Source organism: Manis pentadactyla, chromosome 6, assembly GCF_030020395.1.
Source record: "Manis pentadactyla isolate mManPen7 chromosome 6, mManPen7.hap1, whole genome shotgun sequence".
Classification (NCBI taxonomy): domain Eukaryota; kingdom Metazoa; phylum Chordata; class Mammalia; order Pholidota; family Manidae; genus Manis; species Manis pentadactyla.
In genome coordinates, this window is record NC_080024.1 from 27,047,940 (window position 1) to 27,066,719 (window position 18,780).

At 57.0% G+C, this 18,780-nt stretch overlaps 1 long non-coding RNA gene across 1 annotated transcript in view; it reads left to right on the forward strand.

Moving 5' to 3' along the window:
• The window catches only part of LOC130684057 (uncharacterized), a 241,855-nt gene that overhangs the window by 68,694 nt on the left and 154,381 nt on the right, over nt 1–18,780 (forward strand). The window lies entirely within an intron of this gene.

The following is an 18,780-nucleotide window of genomic DNA, read 5'->3' on the forward strand; positions in this document are numbered from 1 at the left end:
ATTGTAGGGAACTGATTCCTGTGGGGGATCCCGTGGCCTAACCCACAGGGGCTCCAAGAGCCCGCCATCCCTGTCCTTAGGCTCCGCCGCCTCCCAGGAAGTCCCAGCGGACTGAGGGGACACTGCCAGACGTAGGTGTGTCCCTGTCCACCCAGGTGCCCCGGTCCCAGGGACAGGACTACCCACCAGGCAATATGTCCCCAGGTGCTTTCCAGGCAACATACAGCAGGGCTCTGCAGGGCCGAGAGAATGGCATGGAGGGCAGCATAGTTCTTGAGGGGCCGACATTCCTGGGAGGGAAGACAGAGCTGAGAGCGTGGCCTGCTTCTCTTCTCTGTCCCCCCATGAACTCCTGTCCTTAAGGACACAGAATCCCAGGGAGCCCAGCACACCTGGTACCTGGTGAGCAGCCCTCCTGGGTGGAGGACTGTAGCTCAACGCAAGGAAGGGGCCAGGGATGGCTGTCCCACCCCTGGGGCCTGCGAGTCCAGGTGCCCACTCCCTTGGCAGGAGGGGCCCAGGGACCGTGCAGGGCAGACCGCAGGCACCCATCCTGAGAGCTGGTCCCAAGATGCCAGGATGGACCCCAGGGGCCATCCCATGACATACCATGGCCACCTGGATCCAGAACTCCACGACTCGGGCCCTGTCCTGGGCCATCATGCTCGGGGTCCCGAGGCAGGTGGTGGTGACCAACTTAAGCAAGGTGTCAAATTCCCCGAGGAAGCCATGCATGGTGGGAGCCGGGCGCTCAGTGTCCATCCTGACGTACAGCCCCTGGGGATCACAAGGGAGGGTCATCCAGCCTTGCCCCTGGTGCCCCCGTGCCCAGGCAGAGTCACCAGTCAGAGCTGGAGCCCAAGCAGCTGAGGATGTGCTGTGAGCCTTGTGGCCACCCGGGCTTCAGACCCCGTCCACTGAGGCGCCCACGACCGGATGCACAGGACCCCACAGTGGTGGGGAACAGAGGGGCTCTGCTCGCAGGCACCCTCACTCACCTCCTCCCTGCCGCACAAGGCAGCTCACCCTACCCATCCCGGGGCATCTGCCTCCCATTCTGCCACCCCGTGGATCCCACTACCCACTCAGTTACAGTTTCCCCTGTAACAAGTCCACCCAGGGCCTTTGTTGGTGTCTGTGTCTCCCACACAGTCAGGTACATGGCAGGGTCTTCTGACATGTGGAGGCTGTGGAGGCCTGTCGGGCCAATGATGGCCCAAGAACCTAAGGCCCTGGAAGCACCTCCCTGAGCACCCCTCCCCTCCTCCCGTGCCCCTCCCAGCCCGGTCAGTCCCTGCCAACTTTCCCTCCGCTCCACCTCATTGGTCTGCAAGGATCCCTACGTGCCAGCCCTACTGGCCCCGTGTGGTCAGTGAAGGCTTGGGGGTGAGGAGAATCTCTCAGGGCACATGGTGAGTTCGTGGGGAAACTGGGACGTGAGCCCAGATTACAGGAGTCCACGTCAGGGGACGGCAGGTCTGGGGCAGCCCATGACACAGGGAAGGCCCATTCCCCGACGCTGAGAGCCTGCTCCACTCACCGCAAAGACAAGGGTCAGCTGCTCGGCCACCAGGCATGGGCAAAATGCCAGGATGGCTGGCTCCTCCTTGCTCGTCACGTCCTGGGTGCTCACAGCACCGGGGTGGGCAGGCTCCGGGCCCGGCTCTGGCTCTGCTAGGCCTGGTGCCATTCCTGCGGGTGTCAGGGGCCCCGGGCCCGAGGGCTCATGGGGCTCCAGCTCAGGGCCTGGCACCAGGGCTGAGGCCACTGCTGGGACATCCTCTGTGTCTGCAGGGACTGAAGCAGGTGACGCCGGCTTTAGCTCCATCACAGGGGGCTCAGGGAGCTCCTGAATTGGCTCTAGATGCAGGTGGCATGAGAGATACCGGTAGCGCCACTTCTGTTTCTTGCGATGTAGTGCTGGAGCGGGACAGAGAGACAGGGTCACCCCGGGGCTGATTCCCTATGCCTTACCAAGGACAGAAAAGACCTCACGTCCTCGAAGGGAAAAATCCGGGAAGCCCACCCTAGACGGTCCCCTTGCTGCAGCCCCTCACCTTCCAGCTTTGCCACCAATTCCCTCACGTTCTCCTTCTGGGCCAAGTGGTGGAGGATTTGACTCCTTAGGGTGGCTGAAGGCTGGCTGCCATGGAGGTCAATAGGCACACGCTCGGGCTCCCAGGCATGGTGCCTAGCCTGTCCCATCCTTGGGCTGGGGGTTGACCTTGGGGTGGCAGAGTGAGAAGCCTTTTCTTTCCAGCCACACTGCCCTCCCGGCACACCCTTGTGTGGGCCTGGTCGCTCTGCATTCCCCTGCCTGTCCAGGCATCTGCCCCTCGCCCTTCCTGACCCTGTGTGTCTGTCCTGGGACCCCATCCTCTCCCACCCTCCCAGATAGGGTGTCCCCAGTCGTCAGCCCGCCCGTGGGACCCCACCCACCAGCAAACACGGGTTACCTGCTGGGTTCTGCTGTGTGCTCCCTGCCCCACGCCCCAAACTCCTCCTCCCCCCTTTCTGTGAGATGGGCAGCGCACCCTCTGGTCCCAGTGAGAACTCACATTTTCCCATCCTCCTCAGGCCCCTCGCCATGTCCCGTGTTACTTGAAGAGGCCGTGAGGGAATTGCCCGTGATGCTCCCCGGCCGTGACCTGCGGGTGACGCCTGAAGTGACTGCCCAACTCCACCCGGGACGGGGTCCCAGTATTGTGTCTGCTTCCTTCACTTACTTATGCTAAGTGTCCCCAAAGGGCCTGCACAAAGTCTCTGCTGCCCCCAGAGGTCCGTCATGTGGCCTCAGTGAGGACAAGGACCGGGCCCAGCCACAGGGATCGCAAGCCTCCGTTCCAAAGGCTGCTTTCCATGTGCTTTTCCAAATTGAGGCCACTGACAGGTGAGGCCAAAGGCTTTTCATCGGGTACAGAGAAGTAATAGCCCCGAAGTGGCCCAGCATGGACGGCAGGTCTTTCTGCAGCACCCAGTGCCAGGGGAGCCCCTCTAAGGCTCCTCCCGTATTCCCCATGGGCACCCTAATGGGCTGATCCCTAGCCACCCTGCCTATCAGAGGAGCACACAGCGGCTCAGACACATGTGGGGACACTCAAGACACACAGCAGGCTGCGGGCAGAGGCCCGACTGTGCCGAGGATGGGGTGGATGCTCACCGGGGGAACCGCTGGCCCGTGGCCGGCTGGTCAGCGTTCGTTGCAGGGAGTGGGGACGAAGAAGCGTTCAGACTGAGGGTTGCACCTGAAGACGACCTTCTTGCCCTGAACCGTCCCTGCTTCTCCTTCACTCCTGCCAACTGGTGAGCATCGTCGGGAGGGCGTGTGGACTCAGGAGTGCTCCGGCTGATGTTTCTAGCTGCCTCCACTCGTGAGGTGCCCTTTCTCCCCTTCCTCATCACGCTTGTCCGGGGAGCCCTGCGCTTGGGGACCTTAGTCCCATGGTCAGTTGACTCATGTTCAGGCTGAGGGGGGCAGCGGGGATATAGTCAGTGGGGAAACCAGGAACCACCAGGACGAGGGAGGTTTGCAACTCACCCGAGCACCTCCAGCCCCCTGGGGTGCGAGCAAGGAGAGGGACGGGGTGCCCCCAGGGAGTGAGGTTCCAGGCCCCTTGGAGTGGGACCGTCGGCCACTCTCGTGGGGAAGCCCTGGGAAGGCCCTGGCGGGTTACCAGGTTTGGAAGGGAGTGGGTCCTGGGTGTAGACAACCTGTCCCGGGTCCAGGAGCTGGTGAATCCATCCACCAGCTCCTCCACACTCCCCACGGTGGTGCTGTGCAAGGCCAGAACGTAGTAGCTGGGGAGGAGGCGCCCAGGGCTGCCTGGACCTCCCCACAGGGGGCAATGTGGACCCCAAACCCTGCCCCCGAGATCAGGCACACACGGCCATCTGCATAGACATCCAGTCCCTCAGCGAAGGAGAGGACACCCCCCGGGCTCAGGATTGCCATGGGGTGGAAGTACCTGGTCCCAACACTCACCTCCACATCCTGAATGAGAGCAGAGCTGTGACACTCATCCCGCCAGGGGACCACCACCTCACAACATGCTACCACCCAGGAACGGCCCCCCTCCTCCCCAGACTTCAGTCCCACCCATGCCCCACACTCACCGCACACACACAGCAGGGTCCAGCGGGAAGGTCAGCCCGAGATGGGTCACCCTTGTGGCCTGGCCCTGGAGTGGCCCGCTCTGGGCTGCCGTGTGCTACCTCGGGGCTCCTCAGGCAACACAGACAGAGGCGTTGGAGGTGGTCTCTGAGCCAACGCCCAAGGCGAGCAGGAAGACTGTCCCTCTCGGCTTCCCTGACTCCCACGCCCTCAGAAGGCTCCACACAACAAGACCGCATGTTGCTCTGTCGAGCGTCTCCGGTCAAGTGAGCAGGACTGGGGTCTGCTATCAGGAACTGGGCGCCGGGTCACAATTCAGGTTCTACTGGGCGTGTTGTCAGTGACATCACTTCCTGAAGGGTCCATTTCGTGGGCCCCTCCCTGCATTCAGACACACCCCCATGCCCCTCTGGGATGCTGACTGCCCACCCTCCTGTCCCTTGCCATGCGTGACTACACACCAGAGCCCTCCCCTCCACTCTTAGCCGTGTCACCAGGGTCCCAGCTCTGAGGAGACAAGAGCTAAGCTCAGGCATCTTTTTCTCACCAGTTCCCTGTCCTGCTGAGGCCACGGCACCTCCCAGGAGCTGCCCAACGTCCCAACCTGCACAGGCAGGGTCATGTCAGACATTCCTCCCTAGGGACATCCTCAGGGATACATGGATGACATCCCCAGCTCCTGGGGGCTGGTATCATGTGTGTCTTGCGCAGAGACTCAGAGATGGAAGAGTGACAACCAGTCTTGGCACAGAGCATGAAAGACCACGCAACTGAGGCCCAGGTTCGGGCCTTGTGATCTGGGGCAAGTCGCACCCCCTCTAGGCCCTTTTCAGGTGTGCACCTTGAAGGGGCGACAATGAGAGGAGATCCAGGTGGTGTCATCTACTGGCATCCACCTTCCAAAGGTCCAGGCTGCTCTCAAACTAGGTGCTTTTCAGACCAGTCAGTGAATGGGTCAGAGTAGCACACTGGAAATTAAGTCTATGCTGCCTCTGCACTCCGAGGTGGTCCACCAGGCTGCTGTGCTCTTGTGTGTGTGTGAGAAGGGGCCAGATACAGCGCTTATTCTTCACCTTGGAAGGAAGAGCTTGGCGTGGCCACATGATAGACTTCTAGAAACTTCTCTAAGACGAAAGGCCCCTGAATTTTTGTTGGGTTTATTTCCCACCTCTGACACGTGACTGTCCTATTAAGTATGCCTAGACGAGTTGTACTTCCTGATCACTGGGTCCATTCAGCATAATACCATCAATGGGATGGGTCAGTGTGACGTCTTCTGGAAGGAAAAGGAGATGAAGGTTCCTTCTGACTAAATGACAGCCTAAGTCTGGAGATTTGATATACCTCTGAGATAGTGTTCTCTCCTTGCCGGCTGAAAGCTCACTGCTCTGCTGGTCTTTACTCACAGGAAGAGAACAAAGAGCATTTTCCTGATCAGTAGTTACACACTGGGTGCTTGGGGATGAAGTGATGAAGCCCCATGTGCAGCAGTAACTGCAATTTGAGGCACTGATTACATTGACAGTCATGCCACTGTCATCTCCAAGATTCAAGCGTTTTCTGACTAGGCCAAATGAGTGACTTCAATAAGGGTATGTGGAAATGACCACCCCTACATCTTTCAAATCCTTGGTGGTGACACCGGTTACTGTAACCTCTCCTGGAAGGCATTAGTGCTTTCAATGTATACTTTAGAGGGAGTTCTAGAGGCTTGTACTTGACCTGCCACACAGCATGACTTCCTTTCCGGTACAGGTACAGTCCCCTGTGGGTACCAAGGAGGAAGCTGGGAGCGCAGTGTCCCTGACAGCTCAGCCCTGTGGGCTGTGCCACTGGGCACTGCGGGAACTTGCTCGGGGTGGGGGCGTGCTGCTCCTGATACCAAACCAGGTCTGCATCCCTGAGGTCAAATCACAAAACACAATGACAAGGTTTTGGGGGAAGGAAAGAATAGTGTATTGACTTGCTAGCAAATGAGGGAGTGAAAGGCTCCTGCCTTAAAGAACCACCGTCCTCCTGACACAAGCTGTCAGGGCTCTTCGAGGGGAAATGGTGGGAGAGAGGCTTGGGTGCAGACATGATTTAAAACGGCAGTGACAGTTAAATCCACTACTTGATTTAATATGCGATAATCCACTTTTATTTTCCAAGACCTCCTTCAAAACTGGCATGTTTTAAGTGCACATTACATGCATAGGCGTGTTTGTCCCTCCACCCAGAAAATAATTGCCCCATTTTTTGAAGCTTGAAGCCCTTTTATTCTAAGTTCCACATTTCCGTATTTGTTAGAAGCTTAGACATGGAAAAATATTCCTTCATTGCAAAGAAAATCCATTACATATTAGCAAACATCGGGACAGAATGATGGAAATGCAGGTGACCTGGAAAAACAAGGACATCTCAAGGGGACAGAAGCTCCTTAGTGCCAGCTGATGCTGGCCATGAGAAATACCCTCCCATGGCAAAGGTTGACTATTTGCATTTTCTGATTTGTAAAATTAAGTGATGCCATTCCATTCAGTGAAGGCATGGCATTGACCTTGAAGCACAGGGTGGTTGAGTTATAGTAGAAGCAGCCGGATCCAGGAGACATCCTGCTCTCCCAGCTTTTATTTTCCAGGAGCTGCAGCTCTTTGAGAGGGCTATGCCAAGGGTAAGATGGGGTATTAGGAGAGGCACGTGGCCTTCGATGATCAGAAGGGATTTCTGAAATCTCAAAGAGGAAGAGAGGCCTTGCATTCCATGAATAGTAAGGACCAGCAGCCTATGAACCCACAGCATCCTAGGAAAGTGGCCAGCATCTCACTGGGAGGGATGACGTGTGCAGTAGACTTTTGCATCGGGCTTTTTGTGAGGCTGGACATTAGGCTTTATGGTTCCAACTCCAAAATATGGAACTCAGTACTTTAAGGGGCTCTCTATGCTTAGAAAACAGAACCCTGTGATTCTCAGGTGAACTGAACACTGGAAGAGATCTTACATAGTCTGCGCAACAGTTCTAGGCCTTTTCATGACCCATTGCAGGAAAGCATTTTCCACCACCGTTCATGAGTCAGCCCTTCATATCCAAAAGGAATCCTGGGCACACAGTTTCACAGAAGTAAAAACAGATATGGATTTGATTTCATTTAATGGACACAAAGAAATGCAGCCACATTTGCAGAATAAATTTTATACAAATTCTAATGCATGCATAAAGTAAAATTCAGTGGCTGAGCCCTGAGGTTTGGGCATACAGCAGATGTATATTTAAATCTAAATTCTATTTTATTTGTGATTACATGTACCTTCATCTCTCTGAGCTTCATTTATAAAAGATGGATGAAAATGGTACCTAAATCATAAATAGCATTGAGAATTAAAGTTGAGAATTAAATGAGATAAAATATTAATGCACTTAGTGTGTTGTCTGGAACACAGTGATTATTAAATAAATACCAATCATCATTAGGATTCCAGATACCTTTGCAGATATCTTTGCAACAGAGCCAGGGGAGCCTCTGGTCTGGGGCAAGGTAGGCATTTGAGCAGACCTTGAACTCAGCAGGATTTAGAAAGAGGAGGTAGGGAGAGAGATGCGCATCAAAGGAACCATGGGTTGTTTTGCTGGGGACGGTGAGAGCTCTGGCTGCCACATGGCGCTGAGCACACCGACACCCCAAACTATGGTTCATAAGACACTTGGAGCCCTAATTTGTATTCTAGTCATATAATTTAAGGCTGGGAAGACCACAAATGTTTTAGGGCATGAGCTGAACGCCTATAGTGGATACCTGGGAAGGATGGGGGCCGTTTAATTTTGATAGGCTTTTTCATTTTCCTTGTGTATTTTATTTATAGTTTCATAGCTTTGTGGTCTGAGAAGCTGGTTGGTACAATTTCTATCTTTTTAAATTTACTGAGGCTCTTTTTGTGGCCTAGTATATGATCTATTCTTGAGAATGTTCCATGTGCAGTTGAGAAGAATGTGTGTCCTGCTGCTCTAGGGTGGAGAGTTCTGTAGATGTCTGTTAGGTCCATCTGTTCTAATGTGTTGTTCAGTGCCTCTGTGTCCTTATTTTCTGTCTGGTTGATCTGTCCTTTTCGAGTGGGTGGAGTGTTGACATCTACTAGAATGAATGCATTGCATTCTATTTCCCCTTTTAATTCTGTTAGTATTTGTTTCACATATATGTAGGTGCTCCTGTGTTGGGTGCATAGATATTCATAATGGTTATATTCTCTTGTTGGATTGACCCCTTTATCATTATGTAATGTCCGTCTTTGTCTCTTGTGACTTTCTTTGCTTTAAAATCTATTTTGTTTGATACAAGTACTGCAACACCTCCTTTTTTTCTCCCTATTAGTTGCGTGAAATATCTTTTTCCATCCCTTATCTTTTAGTCTGTGTATGTCTTTGGGTTTGAAGTGAATCTCTTGCAGGCAGCATACAACTGGGTCTTGTTTTTTTATCCATTCAGTGACTCCATGTCTTTTTATTGGTGCATTCAGACCATTTACATGAAGGTTGATTTATTGGTAGGTATGTACTTATTGCCATGCAGTCTTTAGATGTGTGGCTACCAAAGGTTCAAGGGTAATAACTTCCTTACTAACTAAGAGTCTAACTTAACTCACTTAGTATGCTATTCCCAACAGAATCTAAAGGTTTTTTTTTTTCTCCTTCATTCTTTATATATTAGGTATCATATTCTGGACTCTTTGTCTGTCTCTTTTTATTACCTCCTGTGACAGTTATTTAACCTTGGGAACACTTCCGTCTATAGCAGTCCCTCCATAATACACTGTAGAGGTGTTTTGTGGGAGCTAAATTCTCTCAACTTTTGCTTATCTGGAAATTGTTTAATCCCACCTTCAAATTTAAATGATAATCTTGGCAGTTAAAGTATTCTTGGTTCGAGGCCCTTCTGCTGAGAAGTCTGATGGTAGCCTTTGGTTTTTCCTTTGTATGTGATCCAATTTCTCTCTCTGGCTGCTTTTAATATTCTGTCTTTATCCTTAGTCTTTGCCATTTTAAATATTATATGTCTTGGTGTTGTTCTCTTTGGGTCCCTTGTGTTGGGAGATCTGTGCACTACCATTGCCTGAGAAACCATCTCCTCCAGATTGAGGACGTTTGCAGCAATTACTTCTTCAAAGACACTTTCTTTCCCTTATTCTCTCTCCTTCCTCTTCTGATACCCCTATAACACGAATATTGTTCTGTTTGGATTGGTCCCATATTTCTCTCAGTATGCTTTCATTCCTAGAGATCCATTTTCCTCTCTGTTCCTCACCTTCTTTGTATTCCTCTTCCCTAATTCCTATTTCATTTATCATCTGTTCCACTCTATCTAACCTGATTTTAATACCTTCTGTTGTTATGTTCAACGATTGGTTCTCTGTCCTAAATTTGTTCCTGAGTTCTTGAATATTTTTCTGTACCTCCATGAGCATGTTTATGATTTTTATTTTGTAATCTCTTTCAGGAACAGTTATTACTTCAGTGTCACTCGATCCTTTCTCTGGCGTTGACGTTTGACTTTGTTCCAGGTTCCTTTGACGTTTCGTATTAGTATGTGGCGACCTCTAGTGCCCTGCAGCTGCTCATCTGCTGGAGTGATGTCGGGCGTCAAAGGGGAGTGGTGCTGGTGCCTGGGGGGAGGAAAGGGCTGGTTCCAGTTTCCTGGCTGCTGTGCCTTGCTCAATTGCCAAAACCAGGGGCCAAACACACAGGTGTGAAGCCTCTATGCTTTGTGTTTGTAGATGCTGTAGGTGGGGCTGCATATCACAGTGGGGGGCCTTGGAGCTGCATCCAGTGGGATGTAGCGAGTGAAGATTAAGTTCCCAACCTGCTGGGCAGAGTGCACCTGCACAATTTTGCCTACCTGTCCTTTGTCCTGAGCAGTAAGCTCTGTGCAATCCTTGCCCCTTTAGCAGCCCTCTCGCTTTTAGGAAGTCTTTCGGACTGCCTGTCCAGACCAGCCGGATAGGAATCCCTGTTTTTCAGAAGCAGCTGGAATCTCCATCTCTCCAGGTAGTCCACCTGTCTTAGCTTTCCAACCCCACTAATCACCAGAGCACCATGCAATGTAGGTTCGTGCTCCCAGAACAGATCTCCAGGGTGAGGTGTTCAGCAGTCCCAGGCCTCCACTCCCTCCCTGGTCTGTGTCTCTTCCTCCCGCCGATGGGCTGGGGTGTGAGAAGGGCTTGGGTCCCGCCGCATCAGAGCTTTGGTACCTTACCCTGTTCGGTGTGGGCTGCTATTTTTGTCCAGATGTATTCAGTCTGGTGTGGCCATCGTTCCTTGTTCTCTTTCAGGATGAGTTATATTAGTTATATTTTTGTATCATATGTGGTTTTAGGAGGAGGTCTCTGTCTCGCCTGTCACACCGCCATCTTTAATCTCTAGCTAGGCAATTTTTCATGGATGAGGGGAGGAAGTTGCCCAGGGGGCTCCCCTGGGAGCATGCGCTGGGAACCTGCAGTGGCCAGGGAGCACTGCACCGTGTCCGTGTCCGTCCCCGTCCTGGGAAAGGCCGGGCCTGGTGAGGATGGCCCCACCTCTTCCTGGAACGCTGTGGCTACAACTCTGTGGTTGACAGCACCCAGGCAGCAGGTGGCATCAACAGCGCGGGAGGCCACCTGCACAAAGGGGAACATCCTCCACATGGTGGGGCAGCTCGCCTCTGTCCAGAGGGCCAAAAGCAGAGGGGTTGACACATTACGAAGGTGGCCACGTTGGCTGCAGCTCTGTACGGGTCCTTGAGGTTGCAGCGGCAGCCTGGGTAGCTGCCCACGTCTGCCGACAGGGTGCAACCTGGCCGAAGGGGAAGCTCTCCTCCGCACGCAGCCAGGATACCAGCAGGGCCATGGGCCCGATGACAGCAGCTACAGGGCCACACATGTGAACAGAAGAGGCAGGTTATCCCGGGTTCCCCCCGTTATCCTGCTTCCACCCCGTCCGCATTGTCCTCTGTGCTCCGGGCCCTGTGCGGAGGGTCCTGTCAGTCACCAGCACCTGGGGGTTCCCTGTCATGGGAAAGCTCATGGTCATCACCGACTCACAAAAGAGGAGGCTGGGTCCCAGAGGGGGAGGGGAACCACCCTTCAGTCTGACACAACTCGTTGGCAGTGAACCTGGGGTCCCAGTCCCACCCATCTTTAGGACACCCCCACACCCAACACGGCCTGGAGCTTCCCTGAGGCTGAGCAGCTGCCCACCCCTTGCTGATCACACCAGCCCAGAAACTCACCTGGCCCTGGTCAGTAAGTTTAAACGTGTGACCTGAAGAACTACAGTCCGTTTCCCCCGGCCTCCTGGCCTGGGGGCTCCAGCTGGCAGGACAGGGTGTAGCTGCAGGACAGAGGGCCACCTGTGAGCCCCTGGAGCCACACGTCAGGGGGCCCTTCTCCCAGAGCCTGCTGGCCTCACCTCTGCTCCTCGTGCAGGGGCTCCCCGGCGTGGAGAAAGGATACGAAGCGCTCCTCAGGCTCCAGGTCATACAGCACAGCCAGCTCCCTCTGCGTCATGATCTCACTTTGGATGATAGCGACCTGGGGCAGAGCAAGGACAGGGTACAGAGAAGGAGGGGTGTGAGGAGTGGGGTCCTAGGATGGTCCCGGATCTTTGCTCACGGGAACCCGCCTTCCTTCCGATGTCATCCAGCCCTGCCAGTTCCCACTGTTGTGTCTCCAGCTCTTCCTCCAGGAAGGGGGCCTTGATGCCACACCCCATCCCCCACCTGACAAAGCCTTGAGTGTCCTCAGCTCTGCATGTCTTACCTCTCTCAAGACACATTAGACCCATGGGATGGGATGGACAGTGTCCTGCCCAGGGGGTCTTGACGGTAGGAAGGAAACCTACTTTTCAGAAAAGTGCATCAGAAACAGCCCCCTGATCCCAGAACAAGGCCAGAACATCCCCACCCTTTCTCAAGTTGTAGGACCACTAGGGCCCTCCAAGGGACAGGCCTGCCCAGAAACAGCACCCGGCCCTGGCCCAGGCTCAGGCCTACAGAGAAGCGGGGACTGGACTGGGGAGCTGAGGCCTCAGGCGGAAAGGCACTGCCAGCCCCCTGATGTGCGTTCTGCCCTGAAGGAGCAACATCCCTCCCCCTGGGCAGGGCCTGAGGGGGAGGCCAGTATGCTCAGTAGCTGCCCCCTGTAGCCCTCAGCCCCACCTGCCCTAGGTCCAGGTCCGGGGCGTAAGTGGGTCCTTCTGGCACTCCTCTCCAAGAAGCCCAGTTCCTGGCGTGGAGGGGAGACTCTCAGGAATGGGTGCTAGCCCGGTGCTGGGAGGTCCGGGCTCACTCGGGGCTCTCTCCTCTGTGCAGCTCTCCATCCTGCCCCCCACCCCGTGCCCCTCTGGGCTCACTCACGTCTTCATGATGTTCCAGGAGTTTGTCTGCAGGCACATCATCTGGAAACATTCCGAGGAAGGGGACCATGTCCTGTGCCACCAGGGTGGGGAGGTGATGAGTCCCCGCCTGCCTCAGGGGCGTCCACAGAACCTCCCCTGAACCCCACACCTGCAGCCCCCAGCTCCCTTGGACCACCCTGTGCTGTGTCCCTCTCCTCCCTTCGCTCTGCGTTCCTCTTTCCAGGGCTTGCTTTTGGCCAGTCTCAGGACCTGTGGTCCCTGCACCTGTCCTCCAACTTCTCCCTGTACCCAGCTGCTCTTGCCCTCCTCCTGGTCACCCCAGTGCTGGCAGCTCAGGGCTGGTGGCACCAGGAGCAGGTGGAGGGTCACCCCCACTGCCGCGACCCTGGTCACGCCACTCTCAACTTCCTCTTGCACTCCTGGGGTCCCATCCCACGTGGCCTCCCACAACCAGACCTTGGTTGATGGATGCCTTGCCCGAGTCCCCTGGTCCCTATGCTGTCCCCACCTCCAGCAGGCTCTCAGCCTAGAGCGACCCCAGCTCCAGCACACACAAACCCATTGGTGTCCTCGGGCCTCGGCCGGCCGCCCTGCGAGGGTCAGGGGAGATCCCTCTGCCTCCCAGGGTGCCCTGAGGACTCACTGTCACCTGGCTCTCAGCACGGCTCCCCTCACATGACCAGGTGGGGTGGGCGGAACGTTGAAGCCCATCTTGTGCTGCCTTGACCCTGCTCACCAGGGAGGCCTGCACCCCAGGGTGAGAACAACCCTCCATGTCAAGATGAGGAGCCCGAGGCCACAGAGGGGGCAGCGATGGGCTGAGGGTACCCAGGGGAGAGGCTGACCTGGCTCAGTGACAGGCCCCACCCCTGCTGCCGACCCCATGCCAGCCCCAGTCCCGACTGGGGTCTGTCCTCTGGGTCCTCACTGGATGCCAGCACCCCAGTCAAGTGGAGCCAGGGAGGGAGACAGACAAGGCCCTCGGCGGCCTGGGCAAATCTACTTCCCCCATCAGCTTTCCCCTCTCACCCCGCAAACCTCGAGTCTGCCCCAAGGCTAGGCCACAGCAAGGCAGAGGACTTGCCCCAAGGACTGCCTCCCTTCCAGACCTCTAGCCTCCACTTACCTCGAAGAGCTGCTTCCTATGAACCCACTTGTCCTCCGTTTTCAGGTTTTCATATAAAATCAGGCTGGTGCTAAGGGGAGGGGACAGGAGGAGGGAGACATGTGGCCAGCAGGTGGAGAGTTTGGGGGCAGACCGCTTTTCCTAGAGATCCCAGAAGGTCCATTAGCCTGCATGAGGCTTTCCACCACGGCCCTGAGCCCTGGGGAATCCGTCGCCTGCGGAGGGCGCTCCCATGTTTCCGCCCGGGGCCTCCATTCCCAGTTTTCCCAGGGGCGAATCTGCTTTGGGCCAGGTCGCCGTCCTTGGGGCAGAGACCTCCTGCTGCAGAGCACATGCTCAAAATCTCCAATTAGGTTCAACCCACATCTGACATTGTAGGGAACTGATTCCTGTGGGGGATCCCGTGGCCTAACCCACAGGGGCTCCAAGAGCCCGCCATCCCTGTCCTTAGGCTCCGCCGCCTCCCAGGAAGTCCCAGCGGACTGAGGGGACACTGCCAGACGTAGGTGTGTCCCTGTCCACCCAGGTGCCCCGGTCCCAGGGACAGGACTACCCACCAGGCAATATGTCCCCAGGTGCTTTCCAGGCAACATACAGCAGGGCTCTGCAGGGCCGAGAGAATGGCATGGAGGGCAGCATAGTTCTTGAGGGGCCGACATTCCTGGGAGGGAAGACAGAGCTGAGAGCGTGGCCTGCTTCTCTTCTCTGTCCCCCCATGAACTCCTGTCCTTAAGGACACAGAATCCCAGGGAGCCCAGCACACCTGGTACCTGGTGAGCAGCCCTCCTGGGTGGAGGACTGTAGCTCAACGCAAGGAAGGGGCCAGGGATGGCTGTCCCACCCCTGGGGCCTGCGAGTCCAGGTGCCCACTCCCTTGGCAGGAGGGGCCCAGGGACCGTGCAGGGCAGACCGCAGGCACCCATCCTGAGAGCTGGTCCCAAGATGCCAGGATGGACCCCAGGGGCCATCCCATGACATACCATGGCCACCTGGATCCAGAACTCCACGACTCGGGCCCTGTCCTGGGCCATCATGCTCGGGGTCCCGAGGCAGGTGGTGGTGACCAACTTAAGCAAGGTGTCAAATTCCCCGAGGAAGCCATGCATGGTGGGAGCCGGGCGCTCAGTGTCCATCCTGACGTACAGCCCCTGGGGATCACAAGGGAGGGTCATCCAGCCTTGCCCCTGGTGCCCCCGTGCCCAGGCAGAGTCACCAGTCAGAGCTGGAGCCCAAGCAGCTGAGGATGTGCTGTGAGCCTTGTGGCCACCCGGGCTTCAGACCCCGTCCACTGAGGCGCCCACGACCGGATGCACAGGACCCCACAGTGGTGGGGAACAGAGGGGCTCTGCTCGCAGGCACCCTCACTCACCTCCTCCCTGCCGCACAAGGCAGCTCACCCTACCCATCCCGGGGCATCTGCCTCCCATTCTGCCACCCCGTGGATCCCACTACCCACTCAGTTACAGTTTCCCCTGTAACAAGTCCACCCAGGGCCTTTGTTGGTGTCTGTGTCTCCCACACAGTCAGGTACATGGCAGGGTCTTCTGACATGTGGAGGCTGTGGAGGCCTGTTGGGCCAATGATGGCCCAAGAACCTAAGGCCCTGGAAGCACCTCCCTGAGCACCCCTCCCCTCCTCCCGTGCCCCTCCCAGCCCGGTCAGTCCCTGCCAACTTTCCCTCCGCTCCACCTCATTGGTCTGCAAGGATCCCTACGTGCCAGCCCTACTGGCCCCGTGTGGTCAGTGAAGGCTTGGGGGTGAGGAGAATCTCTCAGGGCACATGGTGAGTTCGTGGGGAAACTGGGACGTGAGCCCAGATTACAGGAGTCCACGTCAGGGGACGGCAGGTCTGGGGCAGCCCATGACACAGGGAAGGCCCATTCCCCGACGCTGAGAGCCTGCTCCACTCACCGCAAAGACAAGGGTCAGCTGCTCGGCCACCAGGCATGGGCAAAATGCCAGGATGGCTGGCTCCTCCTTGCTCGTCACGTCCTGGGTGCTCACAGCACCGGGGTGGGCAGGCTCCGGGCCCGGCTCTGGCTCTGCTAGGCCTGGTGCCATTCCTGCGGGTGTCAGGGGCCCCGGGCCCGAGGGCTCATGGGGCTCCAGCTCAGGGCCTGGCACCAGGGCTGAGGCCACTGCTGGGACATCCTCTGTGTCTGCAGGGACTGAAGCAGGTGACGCCGGCTTTAGCTCCATCACAGGGGGCTCAGGGAGCTCCTGAATTGGCTCTAGATGCAGGTGGCATGAGAGATACCGGTAGCGCCACTTCTGTTTCTTGCGATGTAGTGCTGGAGCGGGACAGAGAGACAGGGTCACCCCGGGGCTGATTCCCTATGCCTTACCAAGGACAGAAAAGACCTCACGTCCTCGAAGGGAAAAATCCGGGAAGCCCACCCTAGACGGTCCCCTTGCTGCAGCCCCTCACCTTCCAGCTTTGCCACCAATTCCCTCACGTTCTCCTTCTGGGCCAAGTGGTGGAGGATTTGACTCCTTAGGGTGGCTGAAGGCTGGCTGCCATGGAGGTCAATAGGCACACGCTCGGGCTCCCAGGCATGGTGCCTAGCCTGTCCCATCCTTGGGCTGGGGGTTGACCTTGGGGTGGCAGAGTGAGAAGCCTTTTCTTTCCAGCCACACTGCCCTCCCGGCACACCCTTGTGTGGGCCTGGTCGCTCTGCATTCCCCTGCCTGTCCAGGCATCTGCCCCTCGCCCTTCCTGACCCTGTGTGTCTGTCCTGGGACCCCATCCTCTCCCACCCTCCCAGATAGGGTGTCCCCAGTCGTCAGCCCGCCCGTGGGACCCCACCCACCAGCAAACACGGGTTACCTGCTGGGTTCTGCTGTGTGCTCCCTGCCCCACGCCCCAAACTCCTCCTCCCCCCTTTCTGTGAGATGGGCAGCGCACCCTCTGGTCCCAGTGAGAACTCACATTTTCCCATCCTCCTCAGGCCCCTCGCCATGTCCCGTGTTACTTGAAGAGGCCGTGAGGGAATTGCCCGTGATGCTCCCCGGCCGTGACCTGCGGGTGACGCCTGAAGTGACTGCCCAACTCCACCCGGGACGGGGTCCCAGTATTGTGTCTGCTTCCTTCACTTACTTATGCTAAGTGTCCCCAAAGGGCCTGCACAAAGTCTCTGCTGCCCCCAGAGGTCCGTCATGTGGCCTCAGTGAGGACAAGGACCGGGCCCAGCCACAGGGATCGCAAGCCTCCGTTCCAAAGGCTGCTTTCCATGTGCTTTTCCAAATTGAGGCCACTGACAGGTGAGGCCAAAGGCTTTTCATCGGGTACAGAGAAGTAATAGCCCCGAAGTGGCCCAGCATGGACGGCAGGTCTTTCTGCAGCACCCAGTGCCAGGGGAGCCCCTCTAAGGCTCCTCCCGTATTCCCCATGGGCACCCTAATGGGCTGATCCCTAGCCACCCTGCCTATCAGAGGAGCACACAGCGGCTCAGACACATGTGGGGACACTCAAGACACACAGCAGGCTGCGGGCAGAGGCCCGACTGTGCCGAGGATGGGGTGGATGCTCACCGGGGGAACCGCTGGCCCGTGGCCGGCTGGTCAGCGTTCGTTGCAGGGAGTGGGGACGAAGAAGCGTTCAGACTGAGGGTTGCACCTGAAGACGACCTTCTTGCCCTGAACCGTCCCTGCTTCTCCTTCACTCCTGCCAACTGGTGAGCATCGTCGGGAGGGCGTGTGGACTCAGGAGTGCTCCGGCTGATGTTTCTAGCTGCCTCCACTCGTGAGGTGCCCTTTCTCCCCTTCCTCATCACGCTTGTCCGGGGAGCCCTGCGCTTGGGGACCTTAGTCCCATGGTCAGTTGACTCATGTTCAGGCTGAGGGGGGCAGCGGGGATATAGTCAGTGGGGAAACCAGGAACCACCAGGACGAGGGAGGTTTGCAACTCACCCGAGCACCTCCAGCCCCCTGGGGTGCGAGCAAGGAGAGGGACGGGGTGCCCCCAGGGAGTGAGGTTCCAGGCCCCTTGGAGTGGGACCGTCGGCCACTCTCGTGGGGAAGCCCTGGGAAGGCCCTGGCGGGTTACCAGGTTTGGAAGGGAGTGGGTCCTGGGTGTAGACAACCTGTCCCGGGTCCAGGAGCTGGTGAATCCATCCACCAGCTCCTCCACACTCCCCACGGTGGTGCTGTGCAAGGCCAGAACGTAGTAGCTGGGGAGGAGGCGCCCAGGGCTGCCTGGACCTCCCCACAGGGGGCAATGTGGACCCCAAACCCTGCCCCCGAGATCAGGCACACACGGCCATCTGCATAGACATCCAGTCCCTCAGCGAAGGAGAGGACACCCCCCGGGCTCAGGATTGCCATGGGGTGGAAGTACCTGGTCCCAACACTCACCTCCACATCCTGAATGAGAGCAGAGCTGTGACACTCATCCCGCCAGGGGACCACCACCTCACAACATGCTACCACCCAGGAACGGCCCCCCTCCTCCCCAGACTTCAGTCCCACCCATGCCCCACACTCACCGCACACACACAGCAGGGTCCAGCGGGAAGGTCAGCCCGAGATGGGTCACCCTTGTGGCCTGGCCCTGGAGTGGCCCGCTCTGGGCTGCCGTGTGCTACCTCGGGGCTCCTCAGGCAACACAGACAGAGGCGTTGGAGGTGGTCTCTGAGCCAACGCCCAAGGCGAGCAGGAAGACTGTCCCTCTCGGCTTCCCTGACTCCCACGCCCTCAGAAGGCTCCACACAACAAGACCGCATGTTGCTCTGTCGAGCGTCTCCGGTCAAGTGAGCAGGACTGGGGTCTGCTATCAGGAACTGGGCGCCGGGTCACAATTCAGGTTCTACTGGGCGTGTTGTCAGTGACATCACTTCCTGAAGGGTCCATTTCGTGGGCCCCTCCCTGCATTCAGACACACCCCCATGCCCCTCTGGGATGCTGACTGCCCACCCTCCTGTCCCTTGCCATGCGTGACTACACACCAGAGCCCTCCCCTCCACTCTTAGCCGTGTCACCAGGGTCCCAGCTCTGAGGAGACAAGAGCTAAGCTCAGGCATCTTTTTCTCACCAGTTCCCTGTCCTGCTGAGGCCACGGCACCTCCCAGGAGCTGCCCAACGTCCCAACCTGCACAGGCAGGGTCATGTCAGACATTCCTCCCTAGGGACATCCTCAGGGATACATGGATGACATCCCCAGCTCCTGGGGGCTGGTATCATGTG